The sequence below is a fragment of the Myotis lucifugus genome, unplaced genomic scaffold (genome assembly GCF_000147115.1).
Source record: "Myotis lucifugus unplaced genomic scaffold, Myoluc2.0 scaffold_385, whole genome shotgun sequence".
NCBI classification, from domain to species: Eukaryota; Metazoa; Chordata; class Mammalia; order Chiroptera; family Vespertilionidae; genus Myotis; species Myotis lucifugus.
In genome coordinates this window covers 201,527-221,885 of record NW_005871433.1, presented here as the reverse complement: position 1 = coordinate 221,885, position 20,359 = coordinate 201,527, and the positions used below count along the sequence as shown (strand labels likewise).

Sequence of the window (20,359 nt, the reverse complement as noted above, 5' to 3'; positions counted from 1 at the left end):
CGACAGATAAAAGTGCCCTGGAGGGGCTATGAACACCTCGATAGCAAGGCTGGTTCTTATATATGTGAGTATCTCCAGTACTCAGCATAGCCCTGGCACACAGCGTATGCAGAACACTTTTATTTTGTAATTAAATTTTAATCTATGCATCCAATACTAAGAAAAAACTCAATCCCAGCTGAATCGGGTAGGTGAGCCATACGTAGATCTCAAAGCTCTTTTCCCTAGAAAGGATAAATCCAGAGACTCAAATGGATAGCAAGGAAGCTGAATCTCCACTTCCACCTCCAACGTGATCCATAAATTACTATTTTTAACTCACCTGCAGGAACCTGGCTTTGTAATATTCATGGCAACCATCTGCAACTCCACCAGCCAAGCCCACAAGCAGGTGCCTCCTGCATTTTCAATAACAGTATTGCTTAATCTGAAATGCTTTTTGAAGACAAAGAAGCATTCATAATACGAAACAGTAGTGAATGTTGATAATGAGGAAGTTCTACAACAAAGTGTCTTGTTGATTTATACAGTGCCTCTATGCCAATGGCTAGAAGAAATGTTTACAGAGATTCTCTCTCCGAAGCCTGGGCAACATGCCAGAGAGGTTGTCTGCATCTTTAAAGACAAGAAAACTGAGGGAGAGAGGAGGGGGAAGGGATCGGGAGGGGAAGAGGGGGAGAGACTGCCTTTAATTCCCTGGTACGCGGGGGAAACTGCAAGCAGTGAAATGAAGCATCTGACTTCCAGGTAGGTCTTGAGAATATCCTAGGGACCAGCCGGCTCTCAGGGCCCGGAGAGCAAGGTTTTCCTTCCTACTCTTCAGTTCAGCCACACAACGAGTTCTGGAGAATAAGAAGCAGGGAGCCATAAAGCTAGACATTAATCCCCAAATGAGATGAGAAAAGGGTCGTCACCGTTTCAGGTTATCAGGCTGAATTTTCAGGAGCTGTAGCCACTATTATTTCCTCCCCTTGTGTGAAAAAAATGGGGAACCGTGCAGCTGCCCCCGAAGCTTGCCTTGGGCAGCAACGTTTGAGGCTCAGAGTGTATCGCTGGGAGGGTACACCGGAGGAGGCGCCAACCTGGCCCCTGATTTAATGATGCTCACTGCTTCCTCCCCCTTAATAATTCAGTAAAAAGCAGCCAGTCCTGCATTTTGACGCTGTGTCTCCAAGGCTGTACCAGACCCCAAAAGCTTAGCCAAGATGGGGTCAGTAAACAAGCTGACCCAAGGTCATGGCTCCCATCCGTTAGCCTGGTTCTGACACGGTTCTCCATGAGCTACTGATTGACAATCCACAGATTAGACCTGGTTAGAGAAATCTCATCCCTTTTCTCCCAGTGGAACAACTCATATACCAACCATGTGTCATGCCAAGAACACAGAGCCGGGGCTTGGCTGGCCTGACGAGCAACGAACTTTATTTTTATCATGCTTATCGCTGCCCCATTACCTCCGGGCCAGTGCGCCCTGAAGCAGCTGGAGACAAGAGCCAGTGGGGAGCCCAGCTGAGCATTCAGCTCCTCCGAGCCTTCCACACTGAGGAAAGGGTTGGCCCAAGGCCATACTGCCAAATGTTCACCCTAAAGCAAATGCAAACTGACATCTGGATTGCGGTAGCCAAGTTCCAGGAGAGCGTCTGGCGGTCTTAACCGATTCAGCAGACGCCTTGCTCGTTCAGACACGTGAAGAAAGGCCGGTGTGCACCGGCGCAATTCCAACACCGTAGCGTGGAGGCTGTTTCTTTCAAGTGTACAGAGCAGCTCAACTTTACCTTAACCTGGGGATTCAAACTGAGGGGCGGCTGTGCCCTCTATACTGAACCCATATCTCATCTGGCATAAGCAGCAGTCATTTAAATTCAGTAGCTCATGACGCCAGGTTCTGCAAAGGTTCACGCCCATGAATATGACAAACAGCCCTTCTCCTCTTGTTTTACCATATTTATTGAGCCAGCTTGGCTTCCCTTCAAAGGCATCATAAGGGCCGCTTGAGGTCAAATGATCATAAATTGGCAGTGAGCAGAGTGCAGGGGATGGGGGTTTTCCTTTATAGATCCAAGCCTGCGTCCCGCCCCTTCTCATGGGAGCTGCGAAAAGTTTGAACAGATGTTCAGATCAGGGCAGGGACGCTTTACTGCTGCTCTATTTACTTCCTCCAGCAGCGTCCGTTTTCATTTCCTCATGGACTAGAGACAACAATTCTACCAGCCGGACTGCCACCTGGGGGAGGGGAAGGCTGGGAACCCGGTCCCGTGGAGCAGGATGAATTCGGAAGGGAAAGCAGTTTGTACGCCACGCAACCACGCTAACCTCTGGCGTTTAGTTCCCAGAATGAAGGTCTGCAGATTTGCCGGGAGGTAGCTTCATCTCTGGGAGCATCAATGAAGCGGCTGACCCACCGCAACACAAACCATTTAGCCCGAGTCTATGGTTTGCACCTGTTTTACTATGGCGGGCTCCCAAGGTTAGCATGAAGGGGTGGGTAAGTGTACGGAGAACCCATCTGTGACTATGGATCCTTTGCCATTTATTTTTTTCTGAAGTATTTACCGTGGGATTGAACAGTATTTGTTTGAGGCATTATAATAAAATCCCTCCACAAAATCTCTTGGATGAAAGTACATTAATCGAATCACCCAATCAACAAATATTTATTGGCCACGCGCAATGAGCAAGGTGTTGAGAAGGTGAGGTGCAGCCGTGTCCTTGAAGACCTTCCTCGTTGGAGCAGCAGGAATATTTGCAGATGTGGCCGAGCAGGGACTTTTATTTGTCTCCCACAGTCAATCACTCCTTCCTTTTAGTAACACAGGTCCCCAAGCTGGGCATGTGGCTACCCTACACTCTAAGTTTCTCTTTTTTTTTTCACACGAAGTTTCTTGGCTTGAGTATGGTCATGTGACTAAGTTCTGCCCAATGGGATCTGAGTAAAACTGAGATGCGCAACTTCTGGGTCATCTCCTTCAAAGGAAGCCACTTGCTCACTTTTCCTCCTCCCTCTTCCCAGGGCCCAGAATGGGCATGTGGGGGTGTGAGCCGATTCTGCCATCATGAAAATAACACAAGAGGGGATGTTTTGAAGGGAGAATAAACAGGATTTTCTGACAGGTTGTATGTGAGATGTGAGAGGAAGAGATGAGTTAAGGATGACTTCGAGGTCTTTGGCTTGAGCCAACCTAGAAGAATCCATTGCCAACCAATGACAGGGGAAGTTGCAGGTAGAGTAACTTTTGTCCAAAAGATCAAGAGTCTAATTTTTGGAAGGAGTGGAGCCCCAGTGGACCTTAGGGGACAACGAGAGAGAGAGAGAGAGAGAGAGAGCGAGAGAGAGAGAGAGAGAGAGAGAATCCTTCTATTTTGTTTACGCCACTGTTATTTAGTCTCTGTTAAAGTAGCTGAATTAATATCCTAGCTAATATACATACACACTTCCCTATTAGACCAGGAGTTTCTAGAAGCCTCTTAATTACCCCCACCTATCACTAAGCCCACACAGAGTAAGTGCTCATCTCATATTTGAGGATGGTTATACAAAGATATAGTTAGTAAAAATCCCCTTTTCTCTTATAATTTAATACCATTATACATATTATAAGATGATCAAAGGATTAACTTATAAGTAAAGCTCCAAAGTGATAACTGGTTTGGCTTCTAATGAGCTTAAAAAAAGTCAAGGGGGACATCACATTAGTCAATTCATTTCTGAGAAGTGAAATTATTTCAAAACCAGGGGATCTTATCAGATGCCTGAAAGGCATAAAGATAAGATTAAAAGAATAAACCTTTTCCCATGGTCAAGCACAACTATGTAAATGAGCACTGGTCTACACACACTGCTAAGTGGGTAAGGTCTATTTTTAATTTAAAAAAATAGATGGAAAAGAGATGCCCAACAATAGTACTGCAGACGCATCGTTACATCAGTGCTTCTGGCCTGTGACTGTTAAGCATCACTTCAGAAGAGCTTCACTCTCACTAATGTGTAACCTTGGCACATTGCTTAATGGCTATACACTGAGTTTTCTCATCTCTACAACAGCAATTCTTCCAACAAACATTTGTGACTCATATACTACACAGCAGGCATTGTTCTAGGCATTCTACCCAAGGCAGACAGAAAAATGCCAATCAGGATAAATAAGGAATTATCCTATCTAATAAAAGAGTAATATTCAAATTAACTGTCACTCTGTGACAAAGATGGCGGAGCCCATGGTGGGGGGTGATGCTGGCGGCATCGCCCTGGTGACATGAGCCCAGTGTCCCATGCCCCGGCCATGTGGAGGGAGGGCCCTCTGGCCAGAGGCAGGGCGCGGGACACTGGGCTCGCGGTTGCCCCTGGCGATAGGAACCCAGTGTCCTGCAACCTGGCCGTGCAGAGGGAGGGGCCAGGGGGCCCAGCATCCCACGCCCTGGCTGTGTGGAGGGAGGGGCCTCTGGCCAGAGACCAGAGCACAGGATGCTGGCGTCGTTGCAGGCCGGGTTGAGGAACCCCCCACCCCTGCACGAATTTCATGCACCAGGCCTCTAGTGTGGTATATAAAAGGTGAGACGTACTTATGGATAAAATGAAAGCAAAGGAGAGCAGGAGTGCTGGCAGTAATAATTTTAAATATGTGCGCACAATAGGTCTCCATGAGCAATGATGTGGCTCACATTAGGGCAGTAGCAATGGAAGTAGCAAGCTATGGTTGAATTCTGGATGTTTGCAAGGTAGGGTAAACAGGATCTTCTGACAGGTTGTATGTGAGATGTGAGAGGAAGAGATGAGTTAAGGATGACTCCTAGGTCTTTGGCTTGAGACAAACTGGAAGAATCCATTGCCAACCAATGTCAGAGGAAGGTATAGGTAGAGTAATGTTTGTCCCAAAGATCGGGAGTCCAATTTTTGGACTTGCTGTATGGGATGGTTAATTTTATGTGTCAATTTGACTGGGCCACAGGGTGCCCAGTTCTTTGGTCAAAGATCATTCTGAGTGTTCTGTGCTTTGGGCTGAGGTTCACATCTGAATGGGTAGAGGAGGTGAAACAGATTGCTCTCTATTGTGTGTGGGCCTCATCCAATCAGTTGAAGGCCTGCACACAGCAGAAAGGCTGTGTCCTCCCCCTCCAACCAGGAAAAGAACTCTTCCTGCTTGACTGCCTTCACACTGGAGCATTGGCATTTTTCTTGCCTGTAGATCAAACTGAAACATGGGCTCTTCTTGGGTCTGGGGACTGTCAGCCTTTAGACAAGAACTGGACCATCAGGTCTCCTGGTTCTGAGGCCTTTGGACTCACACAGGAACTAAACATCAGGGTCTCCAGTTTGCTGATTCACCCAGCAGATCTTGGGATTTGCCTGTATCCATAATCTTTTTAATACATACATACACTCTTATATCCTACTGCTTCTGTTTCTCTGGCAAACCCTGACGGACTCATGGTGCTAAGAGATGCCTCTTAGACATTCAAGTGGAGAGTCCAGTAGGCAGTTGGGTATGAGTCTGGAATTTGGGACTTCGTTCAGGGCTGGTAACATATATTTGGGAATCCCTGGCAAAGATGATATTCTAAGCCAGAAGACTAGGTAGTATCATTGTGGGGATAAATATTGATAGAAACAAGTAGTTGTCGCTGAGTCCTGGTCCCTGCACTGCCTAAAATATCAGGGACTTGAGCCACAGAGACTGAGAAGGAGCAGTCATTGAGTCAGGAGGACACCAAGGAAGTGTGTTGTCCAGAGGCCGAGGGGAGATCATACCAAGAAGGAAGGGGGAATCTTGTCTATCAAATGCTGCTGATTAATTGCTGCCACTGGTAAAGGTCATTGCATTCAGCCATGCAACGGCCACTGGCAACCTTGACAAAAAAAAAAAAAAGTAGCATTGGAGAGGTGAGGCCAAAGCCCCTGGGAGTGGGGTTAGGAGCTAAGGCAAGGAGGGAAGTAGGAGACGGGGAGTTGGGGCTCTCTTTGGAAGAGCTTTGTTTAAAAGGGGTGTAGGAAGGAAGGACAGCAGCTGGCAGAGAAAGGGGGGGTCAAAAGAAAGACTTTTCATGCTACCCATGTCATCTGCTGCCATTTACGGAGCACCTCACTGCGGTGTGAGGTGCTTTACATGTCACGCCCATTTAATCCTCCTAATGGTTTGACAAGGCAGATACTATTACCTCTATCTCCCAGGCAAGGGAACAGATGTTAAGAGATCGTGAGAAACTTTACCAAACAAAATCAGTAAGTGGCTGTGCCAGGACGGAAACCCAGGTTGTTATAAATTGGAAGCAGAGACTCTTGACTCCAACAGTGTACTCCTTGCCTCTAACAGGGCCTGCTACTCATAGGACTGCCTCCCGCAGGGAGCTCAGACCTGTGATGGCACCGGCAAAAGTTAGCTGTCAGGCTCCTCGTCCCAGCGTGCAGGGAGCTCCTAATCCTGCAGAGCGGTGTGCAAAGGGCTCTGCATCCTTCTCTGGTCCCAACCTCTGGGAAGGATGTATAATACAACATCCTTACAAGCACTTCTATACACAGCACTCCATGCAAACAGCACTCCCATCGCATCCAGGGAGAAGAACCAACAGTAGTGTGCAGATTCCAGTTTCAGATTGGCCAGGGCAGTGGAGAGAAGTCCTGCCCTTTGTTACCTACCACACTGGTGCGGACCCAAAGGGTTTCATAAATACTTGCTGCTCCTGCAGTTGCTACATGAAACTGGCGAGGGGGAGGGAGGGGCCTGTTCTGGAGATGTGCTGCCGTGGGAAGATGCTCACTACAATCCTTGAGTGAGTTCCTGGGGTCTCCAGCTATTTTCAAACCCCAACAGGTTTCGGGATCTAATGGCCTGGGGTAGGAAATGACTTTTCACTGTACATTAATTCCTTTTTTAAAAAAAATATTAATATTAAAATAAATTTAGAAACAAATAAACAAAAGAACACCCAACTGACACAAAAACGAATATACCAAGATTAAATCAGGCTGCAATATTACAGATTCCTTTTTTGAAATACATGATTTTTTTTTTTTCTCAATGAAAAAAGTAAGTGGTGCCCGGAATCTTGGTTTTCACTCAGAATCCGATTTCATTATAAAGCTGGATGGAAAGTCCCTGCACGAGAGACAGGGATGTCTGTATGGGGGAGGGGTGGGAGTGGGGAGAGAAAGTGTCTTCCAGACCCAGCGTTACTCTGTAAGATGATCATCCTGACACCGCAACCCAGGGGACAGCGAAAGAGAGCAGGTGGGAGCGGAAGGAAACTCCCTCAGTCAAGAACAGGGCGCCCTGGAAACAGCCATTTCAATTAGCGCCAGACCGACTGGAAATGAGGCTTAAGAAGCATTTTACACAATAGCCCAAGGATAATTCGCTTAGCACACGGACCTCTCCTGTAACTGACTCGGCTTTTTCCCACTGCAACGTAGCATTCACCTCGTTTACGTTCAGTTATTAGAGCACGTATTACCTGTCATAAGGTCCTTTCAGTTCTCACTAAAGAACTTCTCTGAAAGTCCCGTGCACACGCCGCCTTCACAGCCGAGAACACTGATAACACTTTCGGAAAATGCTATTTAAGGGCCCTGCAGCCCTATCTCCAACACGCCTACTTTTCAGTTAATCTTAACTTGTAGGGAAAGTTTCTTTTTCCACTATGTAGCCTCTATTGAGTGCATTCACAAAGGCATTCTTTACATTTTTTCAGAGGTCTATCCATCCTCTCTGAGTTATGACTTAAGAAAACACTAGAAGCCTGGTCATCAGAAAAAAAAAAACACCAGTAAATCCCATTTTAAATGGGAAACACTTGGACTCCATTTATAATCTTAAATTTTTCTTAGTTACAGAAATAAGACATGCTCATTGGAAATAAATTCAACCAAAACAGAATAACATAAAGGATCACGTGAAAAATATCTTACAATCCCATTCCTCAAAGAGTGTAATTAACAATTTGCTATATGTCCTTCCAGATTTTTCTGTACATGTAATATATATGTATTCGAGATCCCTAACATGAACCGCTTGAAGCTGTGAATGAAGTTTTGTGTGCATGTATGCATATGCATTTTATTTAATTATTATTTTTATATTTTTATTGATTTCAGAGAGGAAGGGAGAGGGAGAGAGAGATAGAAACATCAATGATGAACGAGAATCATTGATTGGCTGCCTCCTGCATGCCCCGCACTGGGGATCGAGTCCGCAACCGGGGCATGTGCCCTTAACTGGAATTGAACCCGGGACCCTTGAGTCCGAAGGTCGACACTCTATCCACTGAGCCAAACCAGCTAGGTCTGCATATGCATTTTAAAGGAAAAGTGACCCATAGCTTTCATCAGTTTTCAAAAAAGTTTTAAAATATATATTACTATATTTGTAATATAAAGTATAACATATATAACTATATGTAATTCCTATTTAGTTTACAAAAATCTAATCATAATTGACATATAATTCTGAAATTCATTTTCTTCCACTTATGGACATATTTTTCCATTTCAGAAGTAATTTTTGTTGTTCCTGATATTTTTTATTATCTCTTAGTTTTTCTCCCTGGAAGTGCCAGAATCTGGGGCTTGGAGACAGAAAGATCTGGATTGGACTCTGGGCTGAACCACTTACAAGTGCTGTAAGTCTGGCAAGTTACTCAGGCTTTTGAAGTCTCAGTTTGTCATCTGTAGAGTCGATTAGAATTATAATTGAATGATTGCATGGAATAAATAGTAAAGTGTATTTTAGGCAGTTGGCACAAGCAATGACTGGCTTAGAGTGAATATGTAATGAACACTAGTGCTTTTGTAGGTAGAATTCGCTTGCTCCAACATCACACATATAACATCTGGAGAAGGATTTTAAAATCAGGATTTAGAATGACAATAAAGTGGTTTATTGAGAATAAAGCTGAAACCGCACTCTGGGATAAAATAGTATTACCCATTACTTAAGAATAAGCCAGCACGCCCTAACCAGTTTGGCTCTGTGGATAGAGTGTTGGCCTGCAGACTCAAGGGTCCCAGGTTCGATTCCGGTCAAGGGCATGTACCTTGGTTGTGGGCACATACCCAGGAGGCAGCTGATCAATGTTTCTCTCTCATCGATATTTCTAACTCTCTATCCCTCTCCCTTCCTCTCTGTAAAAAATCAATAAAAAAAAAAAGAATAAGCCAGCAAACAAATGATTCATATAGCTATAAATGTTACAAAGAATCAGGTGTCAGTCTTAACCAGCCTAAGGCAGTTGCCATGGACTGAGCTAATCAGGACTCCTCCCTTAGGATATTGAGAAGGTCACATTCTAGACCATTCCATGCTGGGGTTGGCCTTCCCATTCCGGGTCTTATTACTCAGTACTCACACTTTGCATGTGCAAAAGCTGCAAGTTCAATGTAAGCAGAGAATTCCATTTCTTTTGCACGATGCTGGTGGTCTGCCTCGTTTATTAACACAGAGATGGTTTAGGCCTTTAGCTAGACCTGCAGCTCTCTCCCTCCCAGTGCCCTCTGTCCTGCTGTGTCCACTCTTTACCTCTGGCGTACTGGGCAGCCCAGAGCAAGAGCATCCCTGCCGTGACCACCACTCCCTGGGCAATAACTGACCTCCAGGCATGTGCTAAGCATTTTGCACACTTTATTTTTGTAATCTCACAGCAATTATGGACATTATCTCTGTTTAGCAGATACCCAACTTGAGGTTTGATTAAATAAGGAACGTGTGCAAGATTGCAGACTCAGGAAGGGACAGGCTGGGAGTCTGAATCTCTTTATTCCGGAGCCCTGGAGCTCATGAATGCTACCTCCACACCTCTTGCTTCTGTGTGGTGGGCCACATGTTACACTTGCAAGACTCTGGTGGGAAAGGGAGAAAACATCAATGTGGTGCCCACTGGAAGTTTCCCTGGGATGGAGGCCTCCTCGTAGGGGGTCTTTCTGCAGGTTGGCATGTTCACATTCACAGTCCACACCTGCCGGTTGGAGCTGGGCTGAGCTCCTTCAGCTTTTGGGGGAGACCAGTGAGAAAACCGATCGGAAAGGGGAAGTGACATTATCTGTCGTGGCAGAATAACGGGCCACGAAGACGTCCACGTCCTGAAACCTGTGAGCGTGTTACCTCATGTGGCAAATGAGACTTGGCAGCTATAACAAAGGGTCTGGAGACAGAAGCCTCACCTGGATTTTCCAGGCGGGCAGTGTTATCACAAGGGTCCCGATAAGCGGGAGGCAGGAGCGCTCACGTCAGGGGAGAAGATGTGGCAACAGAAGCAGAGGTCGGTGATGCGGGAACCCAGAAGCTGGGAAAGGCAAGGAAACAGATTCCTCCCCAGCGTCTCCAGAAAGGAACTCTGTCCTGCTGACCCACTTCAGGCTCTGACCTCCAAAACTGTAGGAGAATCAATCTGTTGTTTCAGGCACTAAATGTGCGGTGACTTGTAAGAGGAGCCACAGGAACCCAAACCAATGTCCACATCCCAAGTATCTTATAAGAACCCTGTTCATATTAAACTTGAAGTCCTATGCCCAACTTATCTAAATCCTAAGACTCACGTTTATTGTATTTCTAACAGTCCATTAGTGACGTGCTGATGGGTCTGGTTCTCCCTCTTCATAAAGAAAATGAATTAAAATATACCCGTGAGCTTTCAGTGGTTCTCAACCTTCCTAATGCCGCGACCCTTTAATACAGTTCCTCATGTTGTGGTGACCCCCAATTTCATTGTTACAAATTGAACATAATTAAAGCATAGTGATTAATCACGAAAACAATATGTAATTATATATGTGTTTTACGATGGTCTTAGGTGACCCCTGTGAAAGGGTCGTGACCCACAGGTTGAGAACTGCTGTTTTATGTGGATATTGCCCTGCACACTCTGGATATTTCCAAAACCTAAGCGAGAACAGCCATTTCCTTTCCTTTGGGAACTAATGTAGGATCGTCTAATGGACACACATTCACACACTGACCCACAGCTTTTCAAATCCGAAACAGGCAGGCATGATGGGAGGTGAATGCAAATTCTCTTTTTTGCTGAGACACTTGCGGACATGGAGGAAAACGTGCCTCTGTTTACATATATAAATGTAGAAGCACTGTGAAATCTCAAACAAAATTAGCCACCACAGAGGAGGGAAAATATCAGAAAAGCTCATTAACCCAGGCAGAGCCACTTACATTCACAGGATAATGCTGGCCAGCGGACTGAAGGGGGCGCAGTCGAGCACGGATGGAAGACCCAGCAGCCCAGGAATAGGATTCAAGCAACGGGAGCGAAGATCATGAGCAGATGGACGAGGCTCTGGCTGTTCTTGTCATCGAGAATGCAGAAGAATCCTGTAGTTGGAAGGTTCCTAACATTATCATTGTGATTTGAATGAGCCAGGAAACACCAGATCCCAGAAATGCATCCTTTGTGGCCATACATTTCAGAGAGAAAGCACTGGTTTTCGGGAAACTTGCTATGCGTCCCTGCGCCCTCCAACTGGACACTGCGATCACCCATGTTTCTTGTGCAGATGCTGGACAGCTTTGGAATAGCCAAGGGGCATCAGTTGGTTCTCTTTTACTCATCGTCTCTCCAGTCAAGAGCCCCAAACAGCTGACCCTGCCTGGCTTTCTAGACTAACTCCCTTAAAAACATCTCATCTAGAGCTGGCATTATAACCATTAGCCAGAAGTATTGTAATTATCTTTTTTATGGATCCTCTCCCTCACCAACAATCTCTTTGTAAATAGGCTGCTTCTTATTCTCTGATAGTAACAATTTACATAGAAAAAAATGATTTAATATGCCAGATTCCCACCCGGCCGGTGTGGCTCAGCAGTTGAGCATCAACCCATGAACCCGGAGGTCATGGTTCGATCCTCAGTGGGGGGCATGCAGGAGGCACCAGATTGATGATTCTCTCTCATGATTGATGTTTCTATCTCTCCCTCTTCCTTCCTCTCTGAAATCAATAAAAACATATTTAGAAAAGGAAAAAAAAGCCAGATTCCCTAGGTAAATGCCTTGTTGCCTTCCTGCAAAGAAGGAGGATAGCAAATAGTTGCTATTTCTTTACTAAAGAAAGTTAGAGTGAGTGGCCTGTCTGTGTGTGCCACTGTCATTGGGGACAACAGGGACTCTCGACCCACTTGGCAAATGGCATGAACTTCCAAGTTTCTCTGTCTTCCCCAGGGCACAGGGCAGTCAGCCACAGTCCAGATTTCCCTCAAGTCCTGATTTCAAATAGTCTTATTTTCAACACAGTGATTTGTCTAATCTAACACTACATGTGGCTTAATCCTTATGCTGGTTGAAGACTGTTCATATCAATGTTTGAAAAATAGATAAAATCTTTAGACTATGTTATAGTTCTGGGTGAAAAAAATATGGTCACTAAACGTTTACATATTATCAAGTGTAACTAATAAGGTTTACATTTAATCCCCTAAATCAATCATAACTGAGGATGCACAGAGTTCAGACCAATGAGCTCTCTTTTAATCATTATAGCTGTGGATCTGAGCTCATTTCCTCCTCCTCCTCCTCACCAAAGTTGCTGCTTCTCCTTCCACTGACCCCTCCAGAAAATAAAAATATCATGTGAACAGCTGTTGGGTGGGTGCAGATGGATGGAACCCACAGGCAGTAACAAGTCCTGGCTGCCATTCGAGGCAGCTCTTTGGTTGAGCAGGGTCTGAGGGACCCTCTGCAGGGACCACGCTAGCTGGCATCACGGTACCTCACATCAGCAAGTTCAGGGGAGGGATGAGGCGAGGTGGGTGAAACTCTCCCTAAAATGCATCATTCCGCCCGGCCGGCGTGACTCCGTGTTTGAGCATAGACCTATGAACCAGGAGGTCACAGTTCAATTCCCGGTCAGGGCACATGCCCAGGTTGCAGGCTCGATCCCCAGTGTGGGGTGTGCAGGAGGCAGCTGATCGATGATTCTATTCCATCATTAATGTTTCTATTTCTCACTCTCTCCCCCTTCCTCTCTGAAATCAATAAAAATGTATATTAAAAAATATAAAATAAAATGCATCATTGCAAGAATGCAATAGCACAAACATAGAGGAAAGGCTTTAGTTATTTGGGAAACTGCTTAAAACAAACACTACCCACAATAAAAGAGTCGAAGAAAATTGCCCATTCGTGTTCCACCTCTCTCCTCCACTTAAACTTGCAAAGCCTGTGGTTACAAAACACACCTGGAGCAGCCTTTACTGCCATATGCCAAGATTTTCAGACTAGATACTAACAGGCCTCGCAGAATGCCAATAGATGCGTCTATTTCCTATCTCTCCTTCCCCCTTCCTCTCTGAAATCAATAAAAATATTAAAAAATTAAAAACACATATCACCATACCCTCCTCTTAGACATTTACAAGAAAATTAAAAGCACTGAAAAGTCCTCCAATAGAGGAATGCATTAAATTTCATTTGCTCAGCAAATAAATATGTTAACCATGGAACATCCCAGGGACCCAGCTTTCTGTGGGTCCCACTGTGCTGCGAGGTCCATCATCTTAGAGCAGAGTCAGGGGGCTCTGATTTAGAAAGAGCATTTCCCTAGCAGCACACAGCTTGTCAGAATGACTGCTAAGATACTCACTTCTGGGACCTCCTGGGCTTAAGCCACTCTCCAAGGAGACAGAGAACAAAGAATCTGGCTGGTTCTGAGCAGCGAGCTCTAGAAGGCTATTCCTGAAACCAATTCTTCCAACTTTGGGCACCTTTCCTGGTTTCTGGGTCATGGATTTTCTTGGGATGTGGCTCCATAGCCTCTGACTTTGGTAGCTCTCTGTGCTCTTTGAGCTAAGCCTTGTCCCAACGTCATTTAGCTTCCTGGTGCCTGTCCTCATCCTTTGGTCCACGGGCATAGTCTGATCCTGGGCTGCCCAGCTTCACTCTACAGCTCTGAGGTCAAGGGACTCCCTTCTAAGGTTTTATCCACTCTTGCTTCCGTGTCAACATATGGCTCACCACCTTACATCTAAGCTGTATTTCCTTGTGAGAATTAGTTACCTGGGAGAGGGTAATGGTCCATTCCCATTTTAATCAAGAAAACTTAACAGAGATCCAGTGACTCTGAGAAGGCCAGTGCACACTGATGCATTATATCATATAGTCTCTTGTTTCAGGTCCCAACCAAAGAAGAGCTGGCTGCAATTTTTACCTGTTTACCAAATTAGGGAACTGATCATTTAAGAAGTAGTAACCTGCCGAAGGTCACAGAGCTTAATTAATAGTCAGTCTGACCTCAGAGTGCATGCTGCTCTGACCCAATAGCCTCCCTTGACTCCCTCCCCTAACCCTTCCTATTCACTTTCTGAAACCACTGCCCAGGGACATGGCACTTCCACATGGTCATGACCCTGGGGCAGCTCAGGGTTCCCTCCTCTACCCCTCCTTTACCGTTTGGTCAACACATCATACCCTAGGTTTGTTCTTCTCTCCCTGTCCCGTCATCAGAGTGATGCCCTTCTGCTGGGATTAACTGGTAAACCATGCTGTGCTAATGTGTCCTTTCTGGTAACACAATGCTTTCACCCAGGCTACATGTATATGTCTCCAGAGGCTCCGTATGCAGGGGCTCTACTGGTGGGATGGCGAAGACCTGTGGGAGGAGACTGCTGAGTCGGATTTGGAACTTCAGATCCCATGAACCTCTGCTTACTTTGCCTGGGCCTGCACTCTCAACGCTCCTTGCACGTAGCATCATGGAAGATTATTACTATTAAACAAAAACCCTATGCCATTGCTGCACCCCAAACTAAATGACTCAGAATGCCTGGGAAAGAGACCCCACCACTGGCATGCTATTAAAGCGCTTGGCAATTCTTACGTGAGAGTAGAGATGAATACTCATTTCCTAAACATAGGGCTAGCTGTGCAAATGGAAACACCTTTTCTAAATTTTGGTCTTCAGACACCCAAGAAGACGGTGAAAGATGACAAGTGGAGGAAAGAGGTTTAGTAGTCATGGACCTGACTGATTACCACATGTTCTTGGGGGTTTGGTTTTCTCACCCAGTAATGAGGGATTAATACTAACGGACCTCAAAGATGGTAATGGGAAATGACTAATCCAGACGGCCAATGGGTATTAGTTAGGCAAAGTTAAAATGCTTCCATGACAAGCAAGGGGATTTGAGTTGTCTGCCTCTTAAACATCGCCAAGAAAGCCCCAGTAATTATCAGTAATGAGCCAGAGTGGAATGCAATGAAGCAGACACCATACATAGACGCACTAATTACCAATAGATGGCTGCTGCGCTTTCCTCCCATTAATGTCTTTCCTCAGATAGCAATTTGGGAAAATAAATAAAAAAGAACACAACATCTTGAAGATTCTTTGGCACACTCCCACAAAGCCCATGCTAACTTATTAACAAACCATTTCCTGGAAACAGGTGTGCCCTGACTTTAAAAAAAATGGGGACCTACAATGAAAGAACCAAAGTGTTCTTTCATTTTACAAGCTTCCTTGAAGTAGAAACTTCCCTTGTGCATAATTCATTAACTTATTACCTTTGGGAAGAAAAAAATCAACCCACAATGGAGATGTAACTCTGAAATGATCACGTTAACCAGCGGGGAAATGTGAGTTAATTAAAAAAATCTTCACAGTAACTCATGATATTTGAAGTGAGGTTTGCACCCATGAAGCTAGAAAGAAGAGAAAGACGGAGACATATGTAGGTTGTGAGATAGAGTTTCCAGCCCCTGACACCACCATCGATGTCACAGGTGATGGAGACCATGGGCAGTGGGTCAGCATGGACGACTCATCGCCATGGGTTTGAGGAGGTCTACCCAGGGCATGTCAGTTCTGCTGCCCAGGCTCTCCCCTCCTTCAACTCCCATGTGGCCAGCACCAAGGTTAGTCTCCTTTGAATAAGAACTGTGTAATACTGACTCCAACATATCCGTTATAAGCTGAGTGCTGCGCTAGACTTTCGAAGGAAGGTGAGGATAATAAGGCACACCCCCTGCCCTCTATTCTTGTCCATTTAGGGTGGCCAGATATCCAAATTTGACAGCCTGGATCTTCTGGAAAGTTTCCATGACTAGGATTAGCAGTAGGGCTGCCAGATGAAATAGAGGATGCCCAGTTAAATCTGAATTTTAGTTAAACTACCAACAATGCTTTAGTATATGTCCCAAATATTTCATGGGACACACTTATACTTAAAAAAAAAAAAAGACACAGTTCTCCCTACAGATATCTCCAAGCTACAGTTACAAAGGCCACTCAGACAGTACTGAGGGCAAAAGAAGAATTCATGTTTTTAAATGTAAAGTTAGAACTTTTCTATGAGAAAAATAGAAGAAAAGGAAACAAAATAAATGTTCAGGATTTTAAAAGTAAATTGTCTACAGCAAAAGGAAAAAGAGTGATTGAAGTATTATTACACTGTTTCATACATATGTCTCTCACTAGCTCCTAGCCTTTTCCTAGCTTCCTGCTGTCTATCAGATCAAATCCAGCCTATCTTAAATTGACCAATTCTAGATCCTCCATAGACCAACCTTGTGGATTATAAGGATTTTTCCCCCCAACCAATTCCTTGATCCCATATAGGGTGTCCTATTTCTGTTGCCAGGACATATTTAAGATGTTTCTTACTCATGGACAATCCTTTCACTCCCGTAGGTCATGCCAAATGTTCTTCATCACTCACTTCTTCTATACAGTTGTCTCACTGCCACATATCCTCCTGTAGTCAATCTATTCATTAATCATTTACCAGAGATTATAATCAGTGAGTACTATGTGTCCAGCACTACTCTAGGCCTAATGAGAGATCGTAACCAATAAAGCAGACATAGCTCTGGACCCCAGCTGCCTGTGTTACCCAGCAGGACTGTAACCTTTTCAAAGACTGGCTGGACCTACTACCCTTGTAGTATCCTACTTCGCTGGAAAATGTTGGATGAGGTGGGTCATGTATTGGTCACTGAAAGGTCTGGATGACTGGACCACATCTGCCTGGTGTCTATAGTAAGCAAATAAGGCAGCTGGAGGAACTTTACCAGTCCTTGGACACCAAAGAAATCTTTTTGTAGGTGCTTAACTTCAGGGCTCACCATATGAGGTTAATAAACATTGAAATAATATGTGACTGATCAAACAAGCCAATTAGCTTTCTAAAGGGAAGGCGGGAAGCCCAGCAGGAGGGGGTGACATTTTTAAGTAAGTGAGAAGAGAGTCGGAGGTATTGGTTTCTCTCCTGCAGGAGAGACGGAGATGCCTCCTTGAGTGAGGGCACAAGGACAATATTTCTGAGGATTCCACGTGCTAGGTTTGACCAACATATGGAGCCACAAGCCAGCTGGACAGCTGCCATTTTGGCAGCTTTGTCAAAAGGGAAAGGCTTTGCTAAAGGAGCTAAATCTTACCTGACTGAGAGGAATTCCCTGGCCTTGAAGCACTGGAAATGGGACAGAAGAGAGTGTCAAGGAGATTGCAGGATCTAACAATAGAAAGCGAGGCAGCAGATTAGGCAGAGAGGGAGGACTAAGCAGCGACCAAGGGAAAATGGTACAGGAACTGCCATGGGCACTGGACTGTCCTGCAGAGAGGGTCCCAGAAAGCAGGGGGCAATGGGGGAGGTTTTACTAAAGCATGGAGGCCCGTTTCAGTGGAGCCCGAATCTTCTAGACCAGCAACAGCATTAATATGTAAGATACTGTTCCAAATTCACAAACAGGTGTGGGCCTAAGCTGTTTATACTTTGATTGGTAGCTGAAATGTCTTTTCTTTCTTCTTTTTAACTTTACTTGTTCCTTCTTATTTGGCACTGATTCCGGGAGAGGGGCAGTGAGGCCTTAAACACGGGCTTCTCTCGCCTCCACCCCCCAGACCCTCCAAGCCCTGGTGTGCATTGATCAGGGGCAGGAGTCCCGGAAGGCTCAGTTTCCTTCAGAAATAATTTTAATTAGATTAGCTATTTATGCCAAATCACGAAATATTATTTGATCTGTAGATACTTAAAGTTTATTCCTCTATACAGCATTCCAGTCATCTCTAATTACCCCATATGTTCTAGTTATTCCAGTTGCCTAAGAAATAACTCTAAAACTTATGGACTTAAAACAACAACAATTTTTATTTTGTTCATGAATCTGCAATTTAGGGCTGGCCGGGCAGAAATGGCTCATCTCTGGTCTCCTTGGCATCAGGAGGCCTTAAGGGGGCTCTGATGGCTGGGGCCTGGAATCCTCTGAGGGATTGCCCCCTCACAGGCCTGACAGTTGATGCTGGCTGTTGGCTGAGACCTTCGCGGGAAGTGTTGGCTTTAACTCCAACATGTGGTCTCTCTACATCAAGCATGTCAAACTCGCGGCCTGCGGGCCGCATGCCTCCTTTATTTGGCCCGTGTTAGCCTTTGAATTTGACATGCTTGCTCTACATGGTATGGGCTTCCTCATAGTATGGGAGCTGGTTTCCAAGGGCAAGTGTTGTGTGTAAGAGAAATAGAAAAAATAGCCGAGAGAAAAAGAAACTGTATTCTTTCTATGATCCAGCTTTGGAAGTCACACCTAGCATTGCTCCCACGGCACTCTATCTGTTGAACCAATCACAGCGCGTGTGGATTCAAGAGGAGGACAGTAGACTCCACCTCTTGATGGAGAGTGTCAAGAGTCTAGACGAGCATGTGGACGTAGATATAATGACGTGGCCACTTTTGTAGAGTACAATCTGCCACCACATACAACGTTACTTCTAGGAAAACCACGATACATTCCAGCTTGACAGGCAGTATAACACAGTGAATAAAAGAGCCAGGAGTCGAGAGCCAAACACCTAGAGCCCCATCATGTACCATGTGACACCGGGCAATTTGCTTAAGCTCTCTGTGCCTCAGTTTCCTCATTTATAAAAACAGATGTTGTAAAGGGAAGAAAAAAGTTATTTTGAAAAGAGCTTATAAGACTCTCTAAATGTTCGCTGTTTTCATAACACCAGAGACATACCTCCTCCAGCTAGGGCAGTAGTACCTTCTGGTCTCTAGGGGGATGGTGGTGGTGGTGGTGGCAGCCCTGCCAGAGGTAGAAAATTAATGATCACAGGACATTGCCAAGTAAGTTCACTTAAAAATCCATAAGGCAGATACTAATATGACCCAGGTAAGAAAACTGTGACCTAGGGAACTTGCCCAAAAGAACACCTGCAGGTGGTTCCTGACAGGATTTGTCCCCAGTTATACTAGATAGAGGAGCCTGAATCCCCAGGTAACTAGAGAGCTTCTCCCAAATCCGATTTGTGGGTGAGCAGGAAGTGAACAGTGCTGTGGTATGCCACTGGGATATGGGGCGATTTAGTACAACAGTGAGCCAATCTTGACTGGGTTAGTACAGGGAAGACAGTACGGATATATTTAGGCACCACTAACTTAAGAATTCCTTTCATAAAATGGAAAGGCTCTCACTATTTGCATAAGACAGAGTATTTGCACTAAAAAATCAGTCTCTAGGTCTGTACCTACAAGTCTCATTTCCTCTGAACTGGAGGACAGATAGACAGCCTTTGGTCCACTGGCAGTAGGGCTGGGTATACTGATCTGGAATCCTTGTCACTGATATGAGCAGATGACTTACACATTAGGCTGGCTATTCACCAGCTGAAGAATGTCTCTTCTAAGGTTTGATTCTGGTGTAAAATCTAATAGTTCCCAGGTTGTTTGCTTGTCTCTTTTGTTTTGATGTTAATTAGTTTGTTTTTCTTTTTAGTGAGGATTCGCTTTTTTTATTACACTGGCCAGCACAGCTGTAGGGGAGAAACCTTGGCTGCCGAAACACATAGATCTCTGGGCAGGTTGCCTATATAGTTAGACTGCAAGTTCCATGATGGTAGGGGACCTCGTCTGTCTTGTTCACCACAGCATCCGTGGTATCTAGTAGGTGCTCAAAACTTGTTGAACACATGGAAGACTGAATGTTTGCACTGAAGGGCAGGCAAACAAATCTCAGAAGGCCATTGAGATAGACCACTCAAGGACCAGCTGAGGGAGGGAACCAAAAAGCCGACTCTAATACTGTGGATGCAGTAGCCAGTTAATAAATACTTGCGGTTTGGATGATGTTACCTCATGCTGCACCTGATTTGTGGTGAGACGTGGGAAGGCGTGGGATGGGATAGCTTGTGGGATGCTATTTTTTATTTCATCGCCAAAGATGTTGTAAATATGGCCATCACACAATTGGTCGTGGTTTTAGATGTCTGAATCACATGAAAGGCTGTGGGAGGCAGCTGAGCAGACAGCCAAATATTAGAACACTCTTCTTGACATTTATCTCTAATGGATGAGGTTTAAAATCATCAAAGTAAAGACAATATAGGATCATCCTTTTAAAAACTCATCTTTCCTAACAGCCGTATGCTGCCTTTGGT

The 20,359-nt window shown here is 45.0% G+C and overlaps 1 protein-coding gene across 2 annotated transcripts in view; it reads right to left on the bottom strand.

The window, feature by feature from the left end:
• NCALD (neurocalcin delta) overlaps window positions 1–20,359 on the bottom strand; it is a 148,099-nt gene that overhangs the window by 38,186 nt on the left and 89,554 nt on the right. For both annotated transcript variants that reach the window (XM_006101858.3, XM_006101857.3), the window contains one exon: window positions 11,151–11,309. The gene's annotated coding sequence lies outside the window, so the exon portion shown is untranslated. The remainder of the gene's footprint in view (window positions 1–11,150; window positions 11,310–20,359) is intronic.